The 18,870-nt window shown below is 40.7% G+C and overlaps 1 protein-coding gene across 2 annotated transcripts in view; it reads right to left on the bottom strand.

Annotated features, from left to right (window-relative positions):
* The window catches only part of CCDC85C (coiled-coil domain containing 85C), a 170,901-nt gene that overhangs the window by 23,748 nt on the left and 128,283 nt on the right, over window positions 1-18,870 (bottom strand). The window lies entirely within an intron of this gene.

Here is an 18,870-nt window from a genome sequence, read left to right on the forward strand (position 1 = left end):
AACCAACTTAGGCTCACATACAACAACCTTACTACTTTATTACATAAGAAAAATTAGAGCCACTGCCTTGGAGAGGATTTTTTGGGGTGGCAGAGAGGAAGCCTGCAAATTTTTCACACCATTAAAGTCTCCTGAATATCAGAATTCAGATCAGTAGGAATCCAAGAGTATGTAAAAGAAATCTGATGGGTGATACTTGATAGCCTGGGAAACTACTAATCTTCATGAACAGAAGTTCCTCTACCTCAGCACTGAAACAAGCAGCAATTTGGACACATCTTCAAATTGTCACTCAAAGAATGTTTCATGTAGTAGCATGGTATGAAGCCCTATGTTGAGCATCAATTTACAGCTAGTAGACATTTTGACTATGACTCATCTATATTGGCAAAAATAAAGGAATGTTGCTGAAAGAGATGCTGTATTTTTCTCAGAACAACAGTAATTAAAGTCTTGTGTATCACCCAATGATAAAAAAAAAACAGAGCTGTGGAGGGCGGAGCTGGCGTCGCGATGATATGGCATGCGATCTTGGAGGTCTGAGATCGCTGCCAATATCTTTGCTCCTGGACGGTCCTATCGGATCTAAACCATCCCGAAGAGATGGTGAAAGTGAAGATGTACTTCTTTCTTATTATATCTACAAAATGATTTTAGGATAGATTTGGGATGATAATATGAACTGTTATAAAATAAACTAAGTAAATTATGGTTATCTTGTAAAACATGAATGAATAAAAGCATAGTCAAATGATTGATTAATAATGATACTAAGGTATTTAATTTTTGATTGACAATATGAGATTATATGTAATGTAATTGTAATTGAAGACTACGAAATGGAAGCACAAAACAATTTGTAAACCAACTGGCACACTGTATGTACACCTATGGAAGACAGCTTGATGTTTTTATGTTTTGTTCGTTTATGTTTGTTTTTAAAAACCAATAAAAAAAAATTAAAAAAATGGAGCTGTTATAAAGTATGATGATTGATTAAAATATAAACAGGTTGAAAAAATTATGAAGTTGTGCCAAATAGGACACAGTTGGCTAGTTTAATTCTGCTAAGCTTGCTAAGAAATTACTTCTACTTTCCTCATTATAGTCAGAAGAGCTTCCAAAAGCTGAAATGGCTTGTTGAACATCATGAGGTAGAATTGCTCAAGCATCATTGTCGGAAAATATGGAGAGAAAGTCCAATTAATATAAACAATGCTCAGGTAAAGTTTATATTTATTTGTTTAAATTTATATGACCATCCATCTCACTTGTACGTGACTCTGGGCAGTGTACACAGTTAAGACAAAAATTAAATCAGAATCTTCCACAAATAAAAATGAAAAGGTACATTTAAAAACACAATAATAAAAAGAGAAAAGTGCACTCCAACTAGATATCTAGATACAACTAGATAATCATTTAATAGGCTCCGTATTTCCTTGGCACATCCTGATGTCACATCCAGGTTTTGAGGGCCACCAAGAAGGCTGGCAACATTGGGACCAGTTTCACCTCGGGGAGAATATATTCCAGTGGGTGAGTATCACAGCATATGAATTATCCTATTTGCACTGATACAAACATTTTCTGAAGTGCATCCTGTTCCTAACAAATGTCTTCCCTTGATTATAACACAGAACTATAATTCTATTTCTAAACAGCTTGAGTGGTTTTGATTATTTTAGAAACTGCAAATGTACAGTAGCTTGGAACAAGCTAAAACAAGATTTGCAGACATGTCACGTCCCTGATATTGCCACTGCGCATATATTGTGAACAATGTGTTCCAGTTTTCACTCAAACCTAGTAAGATATTCTAGCAGCCATAAGAGGGATAAATCATTTTAATTACCTTCAGGAAACATTACATACTTTTGAGATGCTTCTAAATTCTTACTCATTAAAGCAAGCTCTGTAATCTATTTTTAAAGGTTTGCTAGGGAATAGAAAATCCCAAGCGACCATTAAAAAGACAAGAACTAATAACACATCAATGGAAGACAATATAATTTTATTTAAACCTGTACTTTAAAGTCACTCAGTTGGCTTGGTTGGTATGTTCATTCACAAAAAAGTGATCCAGTATTGTTATTATCTTTCCTATTTTTGATTAGCAGAGAGATTATGCTTGACTTTAGTCTTGCAAATATTTATTCAAAGGTGGGAGAGAATATCATCTATTCTGTTGCAACCGCTGCCCACCTTTTAAAATAACACTATTTTGGAAGAAAAATCCAAGAATACAGCTTGAAATCTAATATCAACATGAGCTTGGTAAAAGTTCAGGAAACGTGTCATTTTTTTCTCCATCTCTTCCAATATGCTATCACTTTGCCTTATTTCTTTAACTTAATAAACTTAATTTCTAAGCCAAGTTTATCATGAAAACATACTATGGGTAGTTTTCTTTAAAGTAATCATTTCCTGGCATTAATCAATAGCTGGGGTCAAACATTGGCTAACCATAGAGCAAGCTATATGGCTTTGCCCTAACATGTCAGTCTGTGCTCCATTCAAAATCCAAGAAAGAAATACTCAGACTCCAATGATTAGAGCAAAGTTTTTTCTTTTACTGAAATTCAAAGTGGAAGCTACAGGTACAATTCTGAATCTAAAGAATTTGGCGTGCAGATCACATATACAAAGGGATGGAATTGTTCCCACCCCCCAAAGTCCAAAAGACTCTTCCAATTAAAAGTTCTGAATATGATCGTGTGGGCATCTTCAGGTGGTGATGAGGCCTCTGTCCGTTGACCTTGACATATTTTGATAAAATTTCGCAGCTGCGCAAAGGAAAGAAAAAGCTAGGCAAGGAAATAGAAACTTAAGAACAGGAATTTATACTCCCCCTCCTCCTTCTCATTTACAGCACAGGAATGTAACACCTCCAGCTTTCTTCCCCTCCAATTCCCCCCTCCCCCCACCCCGTTACTAATGACAGCCGAGAGATGGAGAGCAGTGAGAAAGATGCATAGCCGTAGAAAAGATGTAGAAGAGATCTTGAAGGCTGACATAACACTACAGTTGAGCTCAGGTACTATGATTTATGAATACAGTTTAACAGAGTTGGAAGGGACCATGGAGATCTCCTACTCCCAATCCCCTGCTCAAGCAGAAATCCTATACCCATGATGGTGATGTCAGTGTTCCAGCAAACCTCCATTCCAATCAGTAACTCTGACACAGACGTCATCTCAAAAGTACCTTTATTAGAATAGCACCTGGCACATCTGTGGAATCTCGAAACTAAAATCCTCCCGGACTTCCCACAATGTCCCAAACTACAAGCCATCCCCTTTTCCCTCATCATCTCATCACATGAACCAATCCCAAAGTAAGTTCCTTTTTGTTCCTGCGCCACACTCCATGACTTTGAACTAACAAAATAATTCTATTTTGTCTACTTAGAGCTACTCAATTAAAATCACCCCCCTCCCACTTTCCTCAAGCTATGTGGCAGCGTTGAATAAAGTTTCCAAAACTGACAGGTGAACCTATGGCACGCGTGCCGGAAGTAGCACGCAGAGCCATCTCTGTGGGCATGCAAGCCGTTGCCCCAGCTCAGTTCCACTGCGCATGCGCACATGCCTCCCGCCAGCCAGCTGATTTTCAGGTATCTGCCACGCATGCATGGGGGGTGGGGCGCATGTGGGAGATGCATGTACATGTGCAGGGGGGCGGGGGGAGCACAGAGGGATCCCATGCGCATGCTCAGGGAGGGTGGGGGCATGGGGGTCACACGTGCATTGCATTATGGGTGCAGGCACACATGCATGCTCTCTTGTGTGCATGTACAGACTTTTGGCACACAATGACAAAAAGGTTAGCCATCACTGCCCTCTACCATTCTGGACAAATGGTTGTTCCATCTCTTCTTAAAAAACTCCAGGGCTGGACCACTCACAACTTCTGAAGGCAAGCCTTTCCACTGATTAATTGTTCTTACTATCAGGAAATTTGAGCCTTAGTTCAAAGTCGCATCTCTCTTTGGTCATTTTCATTCATTACTTCTTGTTGCCCTCTTGTTGCTCTGTAGAATAGGTTATCCCCCTCTTCTCTGTGACACCCCTCAAATATTGGAAGACTGCTATCAAGTCACCTTTCTTACTATGATGTGTAAATCTAGCTGACTGTGGGCTTATTCAACATGCTACTTTTAAAGGAAAGTGTGGATCAGTGCAATAACTAAAGTCACATATTAGAATCACCTTCTAATATATGGAGGGGTTTTAATTGCAACCTTATAGAGACAATCTGCAGTTAATAACAGGAGAAATGCTCTGCTTTCCAGCTCAGGGACCCATTTAACTTTAAAAAAAACAAACTTTTCATGGAGAATGCAGAAAGAAGAAACTTAAGACCTGGGTCTTGCTTTGGGTTGAAACAAATCAAGCTTTTGTTTCAGCATCGTATTCAAAAATGCATACATGAACTGGATTTCACGCAGCTTTAGCTCACAGCAGTCAACTGCCATTTCTATCATCACAGCATGCAGTGCTTAAAAAATTATTATATCTTCCTGATTTCAACAAAAAATAATAGTAATAATATAATATGAATGGCTGTTGTAACTGTTATCCTTGGCCATGGTTCCCCTAGTACCAAAACTCTTTTGTAGGGATGTACTTTTCCCAGTACAGTAATTACCAGCATGTAAGATTGTCATGAAATAAAATGAGCATTCCTGGATGTTCTCCTTTCTCCTTTGAAACCACTTTCAAACTGAAAGCATCTAACTGGGTGAAGCCTCTTAGTTGTCCCTTTGGGTTAATATTATTGTCCCATGCTGGCAATTTCTCCATCCTCAACTGCAGAATGTTCAGGTTTTTGGTCATTTTGTTAGCTTTCCTAAGCTAGAAGAGTCAAAGATGGAAACAGTAACAATGGTGGTGATGTATTATATTATGCCTTTGTTTTTATTTTATTTTATTTATTTCCACCTTTATTATTTTTACAAATAACCCAAGGCAGTGAACATATCCAACACACCTTTCTTCTCCTAATTTCCCACAACAACAACAACCCTGTGAGGTAGGTTGGTTGAGAGAGTTTAACTGGCCCAAAGTCAGTTGGCTTTCAAGGCTAAGGTAGGACTTGAACTCACATTCTCCTACTTTCCAGCCTAATGCTGCAACCATTAGACCAAATTGGCTCTAAAAATTTTACAATTTTAACATAAGCTGTTACTTTGGGGTCCTTTTGGGAGGTGAAGGTTGGCACACATTTGAGAAATGAATTAGTGACTGAGTGAATGTGTATGTGTAATTATTTATATAGATTTAAAGAATACCTGATTTCCAATGACTCTGCATACAGAGCACAGTTGTCATAATCGTATCTCGATGCAAGTAAAGATAGAACTTCTAATCCAATGCATCTGAAGGCCATCAAGCCTTATGATCTCATTAAAAATGTAGTGAGGCGATTGTTCTCCCAAAGATAAACTTTGTCACTGTAATACTATTTTTTACCTCTCCTGAGTAATGTATCACCCAGAAAACTTTCTGCCTTGAACTGTCAAGGCTGCCAAATGCTAGCCTAACTTGCAAAGGGATAGGGACCAAACATCAATCTTGTCAAGTGCCATCCCATTAGAAAGCTTCCTTGATGATAATGCAGGTGTCTGGAATTTTTAAGTTACTGTCAGAAATTCAAGAGCAGCCTAGCCAATAAATATAACAGTAACAGGCTATTTCAGAGAACTTTGCAAATTGCTAACTTTCCAGTGAGTTATCATTGCCAGAGTGCAACATTTAAGCATGTTTTTGCTGGTTTTAAGATGTTGATATGTATTTTAAAAGAGCAGATTTTTGACTTACAACAGTTCTTTTAGTGATCGTTCAAAGTTACAGCACTGAAAACAAGTTACTTATGACTGTTTTTCACACGATTGTTGCAACATCCTCTGGTCTTGTGATCAAAATTCTGATGCTTGACAAGTGCCCTGCAAAGTCATGTGATCACTTTTTGCAACCTTCTGACAAGCAAAGTCAATGGGGTAGATTCATTTAACAATCGTGTTTCTAACTTAACAATAGCAGTGATTCCCTTAGGAACTGTGGCAAGGAAAGTGTTAAAATGGGGCAAAACTCATTTAACAAATGTCTCACTTAGCAACAGAAATTTTGGACTCAATTGTGGTCACAAGTCAAGGACTGTCTGTATTTTATCCTCTAACTAAAATTGAGCAAAGGTGAGAGAACATCACTGCACATGCAACAAAAATAGCAAATATCAAAAGAAAAAAAAATCAAAAGTGCATGTAATTGCACGGAGCTAGTTAGTGTATGTTTTGCATGGAGAAAGCTCAACTGTCAGCCCTTCAGATTTCAATCTGTTATATCTACCAGCTAAAATGAGAAAGAAGTTTCACTCCTTGAAAATTGCTTCCAATGTTTGCGTAGTGTTTATGATTTCTGTGACAGCACTGTCTGAAATTAATGTGATTTATATCATAAAGCCATTTTTATGGAAATATTTTAATTACAAATAAAAATATAATGTCATTTAGCCAACGTGATTTATTATCATAAAAGTAGGTATGCAAAATTTAGAACTATAAACCAGCAAAATAAAAAAATAAAAGTATGAAAAATTGAAATATTGGATTTCTCCCCCCCACTCCGCTACAATGTTTATTTCTTTTTCCCCCCACAAATATGTTTATTGTTCTATCCTAAGATTCTTAACAGAAGTTTCTGGATTTCTTTCAGACAGATCAAACTTTAAAATGAAGAAGGTAAATAGAGTAGAAATGCTATAAATATCATATATTTATATATTATCCTATATACCAGTGGTGGCTAACCTTTTTCAGCTCCTATGCCAATAATTGTGCGCATGTTCGCTTGCGTGCGCTTGTGTGCCAACACCCAGAAGGCAATGCGTGCTGGCCCCCCCATGCCCCCTGCACATGCGCGCGTGATCCCCCCTCACGCGCCGCACATCTGCGCATGTGCACACAACCCCCTCACGTGCAACACATCTCTGTGCATGCGTGCGCATCTCCAATTCACCTCCCCTCCACCCCCTGCACATGCACGCCAGATACCCGACAAATCAGCTGTTGAGCAGTGGCGCGCATGCACAGTGGGGCTCTTCTAGGCAACCTCTCACAGGCCGGGGGAAATGGCTCTGTGTGCCACTTCTGGCATGTGTGGCATAGGTTCGCCAACACGGCTATATACCATCATATTTTAGTATATTTTCTGTTTCATTTATAAATGCTAAAGTTCAAATAGAATTTTCAAAATCACTATAATTATTGAAAGGCCTCCCTCCCCCCTTTCCATTGTCCCATTAGATTTCAGTCCCTTCCACAGAAGGATGGTATCTTTCATTTGTGGAAGTGATCCTTTGGAAATTATATTGGGCAGAAGTCCTTAGAAACAAGTTTGGGAGCATGTAATTTTTTTTTTATATCCACCTTTTCTCCAGGTCTACAAGTTCCTTAACTATTCCTTTTTCTCTGTAACTATTCCTTTTTCTCTCTTAGAGAGACAACAAAGGCTAAGATTAGCCTTGAGAGACTGATTATTCAGTCAATAGCTTTCATGGCTATGGGTGGGGCCTTCACATTCCTAGTTCAACATCTTAATTAGTAGATGAGATTAGCTCTCTTCTCTCTCTGGTCATGTAATGTCCATTTACATCGAATTAGCCACTGCAGTAAGATGGCTCTAGAGCAGGGATCCCCAACCACCGGGCCCCGGACCGGTACCGGTCCGTGGATCATTTTCTACTGGGCCGCCGGTTTGCTGGGCACCACCATCTTGTTTCGACAGACATGATATTCTTCGGAATTCTGATTTTTGGGGGGAATCAGCCCCACGCCCCCTTCCCACCCCTTTCTTCTCCTCCTTCCCCTCCCCTCGGAGGCCCCCTGAGTCAGGAGTTGCTACTGCCCGGTGCGGCTCCATGCGGCTCCAGTCCCGCATTGCCTCGGGAAGGGAAAGGCAAAAAGGAAGAGCCGCGGCGGTGCTTTGCAAAGAGGACTGGCGAAGGCGAAGAGGTTTTGCAAACGATTCCTGGCCGCCCAGATGTAAATAAACGTTTTTTGCCCGGGAAGCCCATTCTCATGAGTTTAAAAGGCTCATGTAATAATACGCCTTTCTCTCTCCCCCCACACCCCCAATGGGCCGCGCTTCAACAACTCCTCAGGCCGCTCTTGCTCTTTCAAAAGTGTGAGGCGGGAGTCAGTTGCAGGAAAAACCAAGCCAAGGAGCGAGGACACAAGTCTCAACCACAAGGCTAGTGGCGGGTGGAGTGGGGGGGGAAAGAAGACTATTATTCCTGTTATTCTCGTGCTGTGGGGATAGTGAGTGGGTGTTTGAGTGGGTGTTCTATGTGTGGGCGTGTGCGCGCGCTGATGCCAGGCGAGAGCTGCCTTTGGGGTTATAGAGCCACCGCCTCTCGCCGAACTACCTGCGCCAGATGCAAAAAAGTTCTCCGTGGGGAGGAAAGTGGACCCACGTCACGCCCCGGGTCTCTTCTCCCCCCCTCCCCCCCAGCTGTCAGGTGCCTGCGCGATCAGCCCGGAGGAGCCCTGCTGCCTTTAGCCCGCAGCTCAGAGGATCTCATGCAGGGGGGGCAAGGAAGAGCCCGAAAGCACCAGGTGAGGCTTCCGTGCAGGGAGGGGTTGCTGGGGAATACCTGGAGGGGAGGTGTGGGGGGAGAGGAAATGCCTTGTCATGCGTGCTGATGCCGGTACCGGGCCACGGATCATTTTGTGATGCCGATACCGGGCCGTGGCACAAAACAGGTTGGGGGCCACTGCTCTAGAGTATACAGATCTCTGATGTAAACTAGCCGAACTCTTGTGAAACTCTTAGATTCTAAGAGAAACCAATGGCACCTCAGCATGTAATCGCAGTATACAATTAATAAAAAATGAGTCATCATCTAAAGTACTTTTGAACTCAGTATGACCTAGGTAAAAAGTAGAAGATTAAAACAAATTTGGAGTACCCAAGGGAAGTCATACTTGGTTCATTATGTGTCTGCCTCATTCATTTTATAAAATCTTTTGGATCAGGGCTCTCAGATAAATGAACAGAAGGGCTTAAGTATAAGACATGAATTGGCTGTTCATGCTTGAGGTGCTTCCTGTAGGATTTTGCCCAGAGAATGGTTCAATTTTGTGCATACTGGGTAAACTTCTTTTCAGATATTTGTGCACAATATCTTCTCTAACTTTAGGGATGTTATCCATCTAAATTGTATGAAATTAGCTAAAATAAAATCTGAAATGAAAACAAATTCAAAAAAGATAGTAAGATAGGACAAAGCAACTGAAAATAGAAATCATATGGATATGACCTTTCAAATGAGGAAAAAAGAAATCAGGATCTCCGAACTGGAGAAAAGAAATGTTTGACTTGTTCTGGAGAAGCAATGCCAGAGATAATGTCTGCAGAGCCATGACATTATTTCTATTAGTGAATTTTGAATGAAATGTTGTTATAAAAAGAACATTATGTTTTCATTTTTTCAAAAGAAAATTAAACAACCTCTAGAAGACAGTTGAAATATTCCAGAAAATAAATTATGAATCTGCCATTAGTACTACTATTAGACTGAGTACAACTTAGTTATATTGACCATTTTTCTAGCCGTAATCTCTCTGGGTTTTATTAATAAATATCTTTCCCTGAGGAAAAAAAATGACATGAAGGAAATGTGAATGCCAGGGTTATTGAGTGGAGGGGGGCTGGGGAGAGAAACACATCATTATTCACTATCGGACCATTACAAATATAGTAATTATTCACATAGAATTGGACACATCAAAGGCACTTTTTCAGTGCTATTCTAATTTTGAATGGTCACTAAACAAATCATTGTAAGTTAAGAATACCTATATTGCCGTACTGCAACTCTTGTCTTTGGGATTCATGTCTTTTAGATAATTCTAACAGCTTCAGATAATTGGGCAGTATGAAAGCATTGCAGAAAAGGTACTTTTGCCAGGATCTTAGAAAAACAAGAATATACAATAAAAAAGAAAAGTGTACTGTATAAACAGAAAATTATTTGTAATTATTATGAATTGTAGGGATGTACTGTTGCGCAGGAAGAATGAAGTGAAACATGCCATCCAATGACCCTATTGGGTTTGTCTATGCATATAGAAAATATGAATGATATATAAGAGGAAAAATTTGACAATACAATTTTGATCATTAAAACCAAGATGAGAAAATTTGTTGCTTCAGTCAGAGTACTATCATTGGCCTTACTGCCTTGAGCTGTTGAGTTTCAATATATTCTATCTAGATAGCACACGCAGCATTATTGGTGCAAAGTGCCTCAGAAATTTTACTTGTATTATGTTTTGTAAAAATCCAAATAAAAATTTTATAATAAAAATAAAAGAAATTGCCCGGAAAATAATTAGTTCAGTTATTAAAGAGAAGAGGATATTCTCTTCTGGAGAGAAGCAACCTAAAACCTAGAACTGTCAGTTAGAACAATTAATCAATGGATTGACTTGCCTACAAAAGTTGTGGGTATCCAACACTGTAGGTTTTTAAGAAGAGATTGAACTACTATTTCTCTAAAATGGTGTAGGGTTTCTTGCCTGAGCAGGGGGTTGGACTAGAAGACCTCCAAGGTCCTTTCCAACTCTGTTATTCTGCAGTTCTGTTACAGTATATAACTGATTCACTTAAAGTAACTTCTGCTCTTACCATCAACAAATGGTGCTGAATTGTCAAATAACTGAACATCCTGTTTAAAAATATGGACTCACTAAATAGAAATTGCAAACATTTGTATCTGCAAGCTAGACTCCAAACAGCAGTAAAAACCAACCATTTATAGTACAATCTAGATTTTCCTACATTCAGAAAGCAAAAACTCAAATTTTGTGGATTACCTTTCTGAAAATTCCTGATAAGCTGTTTGAACCAGCCAGCTGGGACGGAATAATATATTATTCATTGCAAATTATAATGTAAAGCAAAACAATATTTATAAATAGTTCCCTAAGATCTCCATATTTTTTCCTTTCCTTATATGCACATTTATCTTTCATGCACCTAAATAATGAGTTATTGTGAGTGTAATACCTATCAAAAAACAACACAAAAATGTGAGAACTTAAATAGAAAATCTCATAAGATGTATTTTTAAAACAGGGATTGCAAAAGTGCATAGATAATACTGCTTTTCACCACAGTTAAAAAAAGAGATCAGTTAGTATAGAACTGATGAAATTAAGATAAAAATATCAAGTGCTCCAAATTTCAATGTTCAAAAGCCCAGCTTTTAAATATGCAACAAGAAATTATTATGAGTTACAATGGAAAAGATGCTGTAACAGGCATTTCAATGAAGTGGTGCAAAGTAGAATTCATAACTGACAGCCAGGAGATAATTCTATGAAGGAAGATGTTAAAAAGCAAGAGACTGTTAATAAAGGGTTTTGCAGTGCGATACATCAGAATGTAAAATTAACTCTAAAAATATTTAATGTCAGCATCTCTACGGGATATAAACATCAAAGCTACATGTGGCATCATGTGCTGTGCGTTCTACAGAGGCAAGCTGAAATGAATAATGGCATTCATAGACCTTCTCACACATGGAACTGGCAATTGTATACAAGTAATCCTTGACTTATAACTGGATGTTTACTGAACAATTAAAGTTGTGAAGAAACACTCATGGCTATTGTGTTTCTCACAAAATAAGGCTGGGCCTTATTTTTTTTTGATCCCCCCAAAAACAGCTAGGCCGTCTTTTCGGGGGTGACTTAATTTTCTCCCCCACCTAGAGCGGCCCATACGCACGTACCTCTCCATGAGGCCGCTTCTATCAGCCGACGAAAGCTCCCTTAAGACAGAGTCCCCAGCCGCTTCGGGGCGTGGCGTGGCTGCCCGTGTCCCCTCACCATTAGGCAGTGTCTTTCGGGCGATGGAAGCTCCCCAAGGGCAGTCACCAGCCACTTCGATCGGCTGGTAGAAGCGGCCTCAGCCACAAATGGGGGGAAGGGTTGGGGTGGGTGGGGAGAAAACTTGCCTTTAGGAGTGCCCTGCAGGTAGCCTAGGCTAGAATACCCCAATCTACCGATAGAACATCAGCCGATAGAAGCTCCCTGAAGGCAGAGTCCCCAGCTGCTTTGGGGCGAGGTGTGGCTGCCCATGTCCCCTCACCATTAGGCAGTGTCTTTCGGGCGATGGAAGCTCCCCAAGGGCAGTCACCAGCCACTTTGATTGGCCGGTAGAAGTGGCCTCGGGGCGAGCACACACACACACACTCCCCTCACCAAGAGGCCGCTTCTATCGTCCGACGAAAGCTCCCTTGAAGGCAGAGTCCCCAGCCGTTTCAGGGCAAGGCGTGCCTATGCATCAGGTTCCCAACTGCAAACTCAATGCAACTACAAACTCAATGCAATGTACATATGCTGTTGTCAGAATAAATATCAGACGACCCCAAGATTCCTGCTGTATTTCTGCTTCCTGAGCCAGCCACTCTTCTTTGTCCCCTCAGATAGCCCTATTCCCCCTCACCTTGATTTCCCACTGCAACCATTTGGATCGCTGGAGGGTCACTAAAGAAGCTTTTGTCTTCTCCTGTCCCACTCTTTTAAACTTCTCTCTGCAGCCTTGGAAATCCTCTCCTGGGGACTCCATCCAAGCTCCAACCCTGCTTAGTTTCCATCCTAGACAAGCCCCCTCCCAGGTGCACTCTGGGAATCCAAGGCTTGTTTCCTCCCCAACTCTGACTTGAGCAGAGCAGGCACGGGGTGGGGGAAGCAGGGAGGGGGCAGAGTGGAGGGGCTCCTGGGTTTTTTGCCTAAGCTGGGTGAAGATCATCCTGGTGGGCCCAAAGGGTAGTCTTTCAGATTGCTTTAATGATTAACAGGACACTTCCCTGAACCCCCAACTCCCTCCAGTGGGGAGGACAGTGTCTTGCTGGGACCGGGAGAGATGCTGGCTGCGTTGCAGGGAAGAAGCACCCCCCCCCCCAAAAAAAAAGCCCCTTGGGGAAACATAAATGAATGAATAAACTCAAAGGGTCTTGGGACAACCCCCCCCCCAGTAAATTGCACCAACAAAAGAGAGGTGGTGGAAGAGCAGGGACCTTCAGGTTCAGAAACTCAGTTAAGCTGCTACTTCTTCCCTCCCTGCCCTCATTTCACGCTGCCTTTGATCACAAAGCAGATCTTAATGATAAACAACCCTTTTGTAACTTGCAGTGGGAAATCGAGGCAGGGGGAATAGGGCTATCTGAGGGGACGAAGAAGAGTGGCTGGCTCAGGAAGCAGAAATGCAGAATCTTGGGGTCATCTGATATTTATTCTGACAACAGTATATGTACATTGCATTGAGTTTGCAGTTGCATTGAGTTTGCAGTTGCATTGAGTTTGCAGTTGGGAACCTGATGCATAGGCACGCCATGCCCAAAAGTGGCTGGGGACTCTGCCTTCGGGGAGCTTTCGTCGGCCGATAGAAGTGGCCTCATGGCAAGGGGAGTATGCGTGTGCACTTGTCCCGAGGCCGCTTCTACCGGCCGATCGAAGTGGCTGGTGACTGCCCTTGGGGAGCTTCCATCGCCCGAAAGACACTGCCTAATGGCGAGGGGACATGGGCAGCCACACCTCGCCCCGAAGCGGCTGGGGACTCTGCCTTCAGGGAGCTTCTATCGGCTGATGTTCTATCGGTAGATTGGGGTATTCTAGCCTAGGCTACCTGCAGGGCACTCCTAAAGGCAAGTTTTCTCCCCACCCACCCCCACCCTTCCCCCCATTTCTCTTCACCTCGTGTAGTTCTAACGAACAATGTGAGAAATGGCGGGGAAACGCATGGTTTAAATAGGCCTAAATTTTGGGGGTGGGGCTTAATTTCACCTCATGCCTAGAAATAATGCTGGGCCTTCCTATTGGTGGAGGCCGTATTGTTGGAGAAACACGGTACTTACAATCTTGATTCAAAGTTTCGATGACCATCCTCCCACCTTGCATTCACATTATGCCATTTGGGGCACCTAGCAACTAGTTTTCATTTACAGGTGAAACTTGGAAAATTAGAATATCATGCAAAAGTTCATTTATTTCAGTAATGCAACTTAAAAGGTGAAATTAATATATGAGATAGACTCATTACATGCAAAGCAAGATAGTTCAAGCTGTGATTTGTCATAATTGTGATGATGATGGCTTACAGCTCATGAAAACCCCAAATCCACAATCTCAGAAAATTAGAATATTACATGCAATCAATAAAACAAGGATTGTACATAGAACAATATCAGACCTCTGAAAAGTATAAGCATGCATATGTACTCAGTACTTGGTTTGGGCCCCTTTTGCAGCAATTACTGCCTCAATGCGGCGTGGCATGGAAGCTATCAGCCTGTGGCACTGCTAAGGTGTTATGGAAGACTAGGATGCTTCAATAGTGGCCTTCAGCTCTTCTGCATTGTTCGGTCTCATGTCTCTCATCTTTCTCTTGGCAATGCCCCATAGATTCTCTATGGGGTTCAGGTCAGGCGAGTTTGCTGGCCAATCAAGCACAGTAATCCCATGGTCATTGAACCAGGTTTTGGTGCTTTTGGCAGTGTGGGCAGGTGCCAAGTCCTGCTGGAAAATGAAGTCAGCATCCCCATAAAGCTCGTCTGCAGAAGGAAGCATGAAGTGCTCCAAAATCTCCTGGTAGACAGCTGCGTTGACCCTGGACTTAATGAAGCATAGTGGATGACATGGCTCCCCAAATCAACACAGACTGTGGAAACTTCACACTGGACTTACAGTGTGTGCCTCTCCATTCTTCCTCCAGATTCTGGGTCCTCGGTTTCCAAATGAGATGCAAAAGTTGCTCTCATCAAAACAGAGGACTTTGGACCACTGAGCAACAGACCAGTTCTGTTTTTCTTTAGCCCATGTAAGATGCTTCTGACATTGTTTGTTATTCAGGAGCGGCTTGACAAGAGGAATACGACATTTGAAGCCCATGTCCAGGATCCGTCTGTGTGTGGTGGCTCTTGATGCATTGACTCCAGCCTCAGTCCACTCCTTGTGAAAGTCCCCATCACTTTTGAATGGTCTTTTCCTGACAATCCTCTCCAGGCTGCGGTCATCTCTGATGCTTGTGCACCTTTGTTGAGGCAATTCCCCGTTAGGAGAATGAGCGCATACAGGGAGACGTATTTTGAGAGTAGTGTTTGAATAATACACATACAGCACACAGATACACTGTACAGTAAATGTAGGGTTTTACTTTCAATAAAGGTTTAAGCAAAGTTCAAAATAGGCAGTCCAAAGTCATTCACAGGTTAAATCAGTCAGTTTTCAATCCAGGGATAATTCAATAACAGAGTCCAGTGTCAAAAACAGTTCAGTAACAGACTTACATTAAATCCAGGAATATCAGTCAATTAGGAAAAATGGAGGAACGGCAATACTTTCCAACAGAAGGAAACAGAGACTGACTCACACTCTCTTCTGAGACTAAGACTAAAACAACCCAGGTTTCTGGCTCCATCTTATGGCCGTTTGAAAAACCACACCCAATTGCAGTTTTTGCAATCTCTTAAAGATACAGTTTTAAAATGTCTATCCTGGTTTATATATTTCTAACCCAAATAGCTGTTAGGTGACTCATATTCCCAACAACCTTTTTCTCCCACACTTTTCCCTTCCACATAACTTTCTATTAATGGGCTTTGATACAGCACTTTGGGCACATCCAACTTCTTTTGCAATTACCTTTTGAGGCTTTCCCTCCTTATGGAGGGTGTCAATGATGGTTTTCTGCACAACTGTTAGGTCAGCAGTCTTTCCCATGATTGTGATTCCTACTGAACCAGACTGAGAGACCATTTAAAGGCTCAGGAACCCTTTGCAGGTGTTATGGCTTAATTAGCTTATTAGAGTGGGACACTTTGAGCCTAGAATATTGAACCTTTTCACAATATTCTAATTTTCTGAGAATGTGGATTTCGGGTTTTCATGAGCTGTAAGCCATAATCATCTCAATTATGACACATCACAGCTTGAACTATCTTGCTTTGCATGTATTGAGTCTATCTCATATATTAGGTTCACCTTTTAAGTTGCATCACTGAAATAAATGAACTTTTGCACGATATTCTAATTTTTTGAGTTTCACCTGTATGGCCGTTTGCACCATCCAGCCGTCAGATCATTTTTTGCCATAAACCAATATTTGCTTCTGGTCTCCAGCAAAAAACACGCATTGCAGGCCATGGATTTATTTAACAACACTGTGGAACTCACTATACAACCACTGCATTTGCTTAGTGACCAGTGCATAAAAGAAAGTCATAAAATTGAGTGCGGTTAGAGCGTGATCCACTTAATGACCGACATGATGTATGACCATAATTCCAGGCTCAATTGTGCTGGTAAATCAAGGACTACCTGTGGAGCATTATTTCATGTGTAACTAGATTTTCTTTTAAGATGCTCAAGCATCTTTTACCTACCAACACTTCTTGCATTAAGATAAAAGGGGATTTGTGTGGATGGAAGGATGGGAAGTCTTCAGTTGAATGTAGATGCACCACCCATCTGTCATTTGATGAAGGGGTATTAACAGTTCCACAGGACAGGTTCATTTCACATAAGTAAATGGGATTGGGATTTTCAGCTTTTTATATATATTTCTATCTTTTAGTTCTGAGAACTTGTATTCTCTCAAAATGGCTGCCATGGAGACTGTGACTCCAAAGGAAAGACTTTGACAGAACATAATTTTTTTGAAAAAAACTTAAAAGACAGATAAAATGTTTAGAAAAAAGGAATGTATTCTCTATACTGAATGACAACTGAGTCACATCAGTACCAGTAAACAAATACAGAGGGATAGAATAGAAAGATATGAAAATACAGTAAAATTGGACTAGGAAGAATATAATATAAAGAGCTTATAGAATATAGAAAGCTAAAAAGAATATAGTTATATGATTAAGATTAATTTCTGAACTACTTGAAGGCATTTATAATTTAAAACTCCCTTTTTTAGTAAGTTTTCCTTTTCTACCATAATCCTGCCTAGCCACTGAAGGGAGATACAAAAATTAAATGTCCAAATCTCTAATGCTTTGTGCCTATTGAATCTGGGTGAATCTAATTGTGGATAGTACAAATAAGAACCAATAGTAGATAACATTTGTAGTTCTGGGTGGTCCTTAGTGCTCTCTGAACCTGGTGGTTTTTTTGTAGATATTTCATTACCAACCTAGGTAACATCATCACTGCTATGGAGGATAAAGAAATTCCAATTCCCAGTGTAGCTCTGCCACAACAAAATGCCTACCACCCATATAAATACTTCCAGGCTAGATTCACACTTTGTCTGGAAACCAGCATTTTTTTCCCTAATTCCTGGGTTGCTTTTAATCATTGGATATCTATCACTGGGTTGATAACCACTAAACATTCCTTTGCCCAGAAAAGATATAATTGAAGCCTAAGGCTTTTTAAAAATGTAATTACAGTATGTCAAAACAAAGGAATTTAAAGAAGGCTTATTTCCCAGTCTTTTGAAGTCATCTGAAAGCCATTGGGGCTGAAGACTGGGGCTAAGAATCTAAACAAGCAAGCAAGCGGCGTATCAAGCATAGCTTGTACAGTTCATGAAAATTTGAATACTGAATGCGGGTATGCTTTTGCATGTCTATTTTTGTGCCTGGTTATGTGTGAGATACAAACAAACATGCAAAACACTTCAACATTTTATAACAAAATACCTCAAATTATAAGTTATTCATTATTTTTTGAGTCGAAGAAGTTGAATGTAGAGAATGGCACTCTTAACGCAATGAGTCATTCACTCTCAAGTTCAGAAACAGACTTGTGATGTTGTACATTGAAATAATAGCAATTGCCACCCCCACAAACAGGAGGAGACTTGGAGAAATAAAGAGAGGTTTGCACTGTTATGTTACTTGTGGGAGATGCACACAAAGTCCCTTAAGGAAATAATTGGCACGTTTGCAAAGCTAACAAGCACCAACTAGAAAAGGGTACACAGGGGAGGAAGGGAGGGGATTAATATTTATTGCTAATGAGAAGTCTGTGTTAAGGAACATAGAAGTGGGAACCACAAATGGCTGCTAATATAACAGGACAAAAAAAAAGATGTCATTCCAAAGACAGAAGGAAATACTTTCCTCCTTTTTATAAAGCTGGCAAATATAAATATTAACAAAGTTACAAAGGCCTCAAAAAATTTTCTTACAAATTCACAGACAGTGACTAAATATTTAAAATCACATATTAAAGTATAAAAGGAAACTATCCCTGCTTCTCATCTTAATGTAAGATTTATCTTCAGCTTGCCATTTAATGAAGATAATCCTTCTTCATGCATCTGGTGAAACAAACTGAGCCCATAAAAGGCTAGCTAGCCTTTAAAGTCTTATAAGATTTTTGGCTGTATAAAACTCAGCTGCATGAATGACTGCAATGCTCATTCTGAAAACATATCCTTGCTCACATGAGTACCATCATGGGAGAGTTAACAACATGTGATGGATAGCAGATGTAAATCTAAATCCTAGTACCAGCACACAGATCTGTTGGAAGCACCTCAGGACACGGCATGAGAAGTAATGTGAAGCTTTTATTGAAATCACGCCATGAATTCGGTGAAAAACATCCCTTCAGTTTTCAGTCTTGCCGACTTGCTCCTGAAATGCATGCCCAATTGAAATCAAAGCGCTTTTTTTCTGGGTCTGAAGCAACCAATGAATAGCCTGGGTCCAGTGTGCCAGTTTTGTTCTGGTATCATATAGCGGATTCCATGCAAAAAATTAGAACAAAGTCAGCCCCCCTGAAGCTCATTTAAGGTCTTAACGTTTATTCCAGTGGTAACCTAGAGACTGTGCAGGACAGACATT

The sequence above is a fragment of the Notechis scutatus genome, chromosome 1, assembly GCF_049901735.1.
Source record: "Notechis scutatus isolate UNSWTSFEM ecotype Mainland chromosome 1, rNotScu1.2, whole genome shotgun sequence".
In the NCBI taxonomy this organism is placed as follows: Eukaryota; Metazoa; Chordata; class Lepidosauria; order Squamata; family Elapidae; genus Notechis; species Notechis scutatus.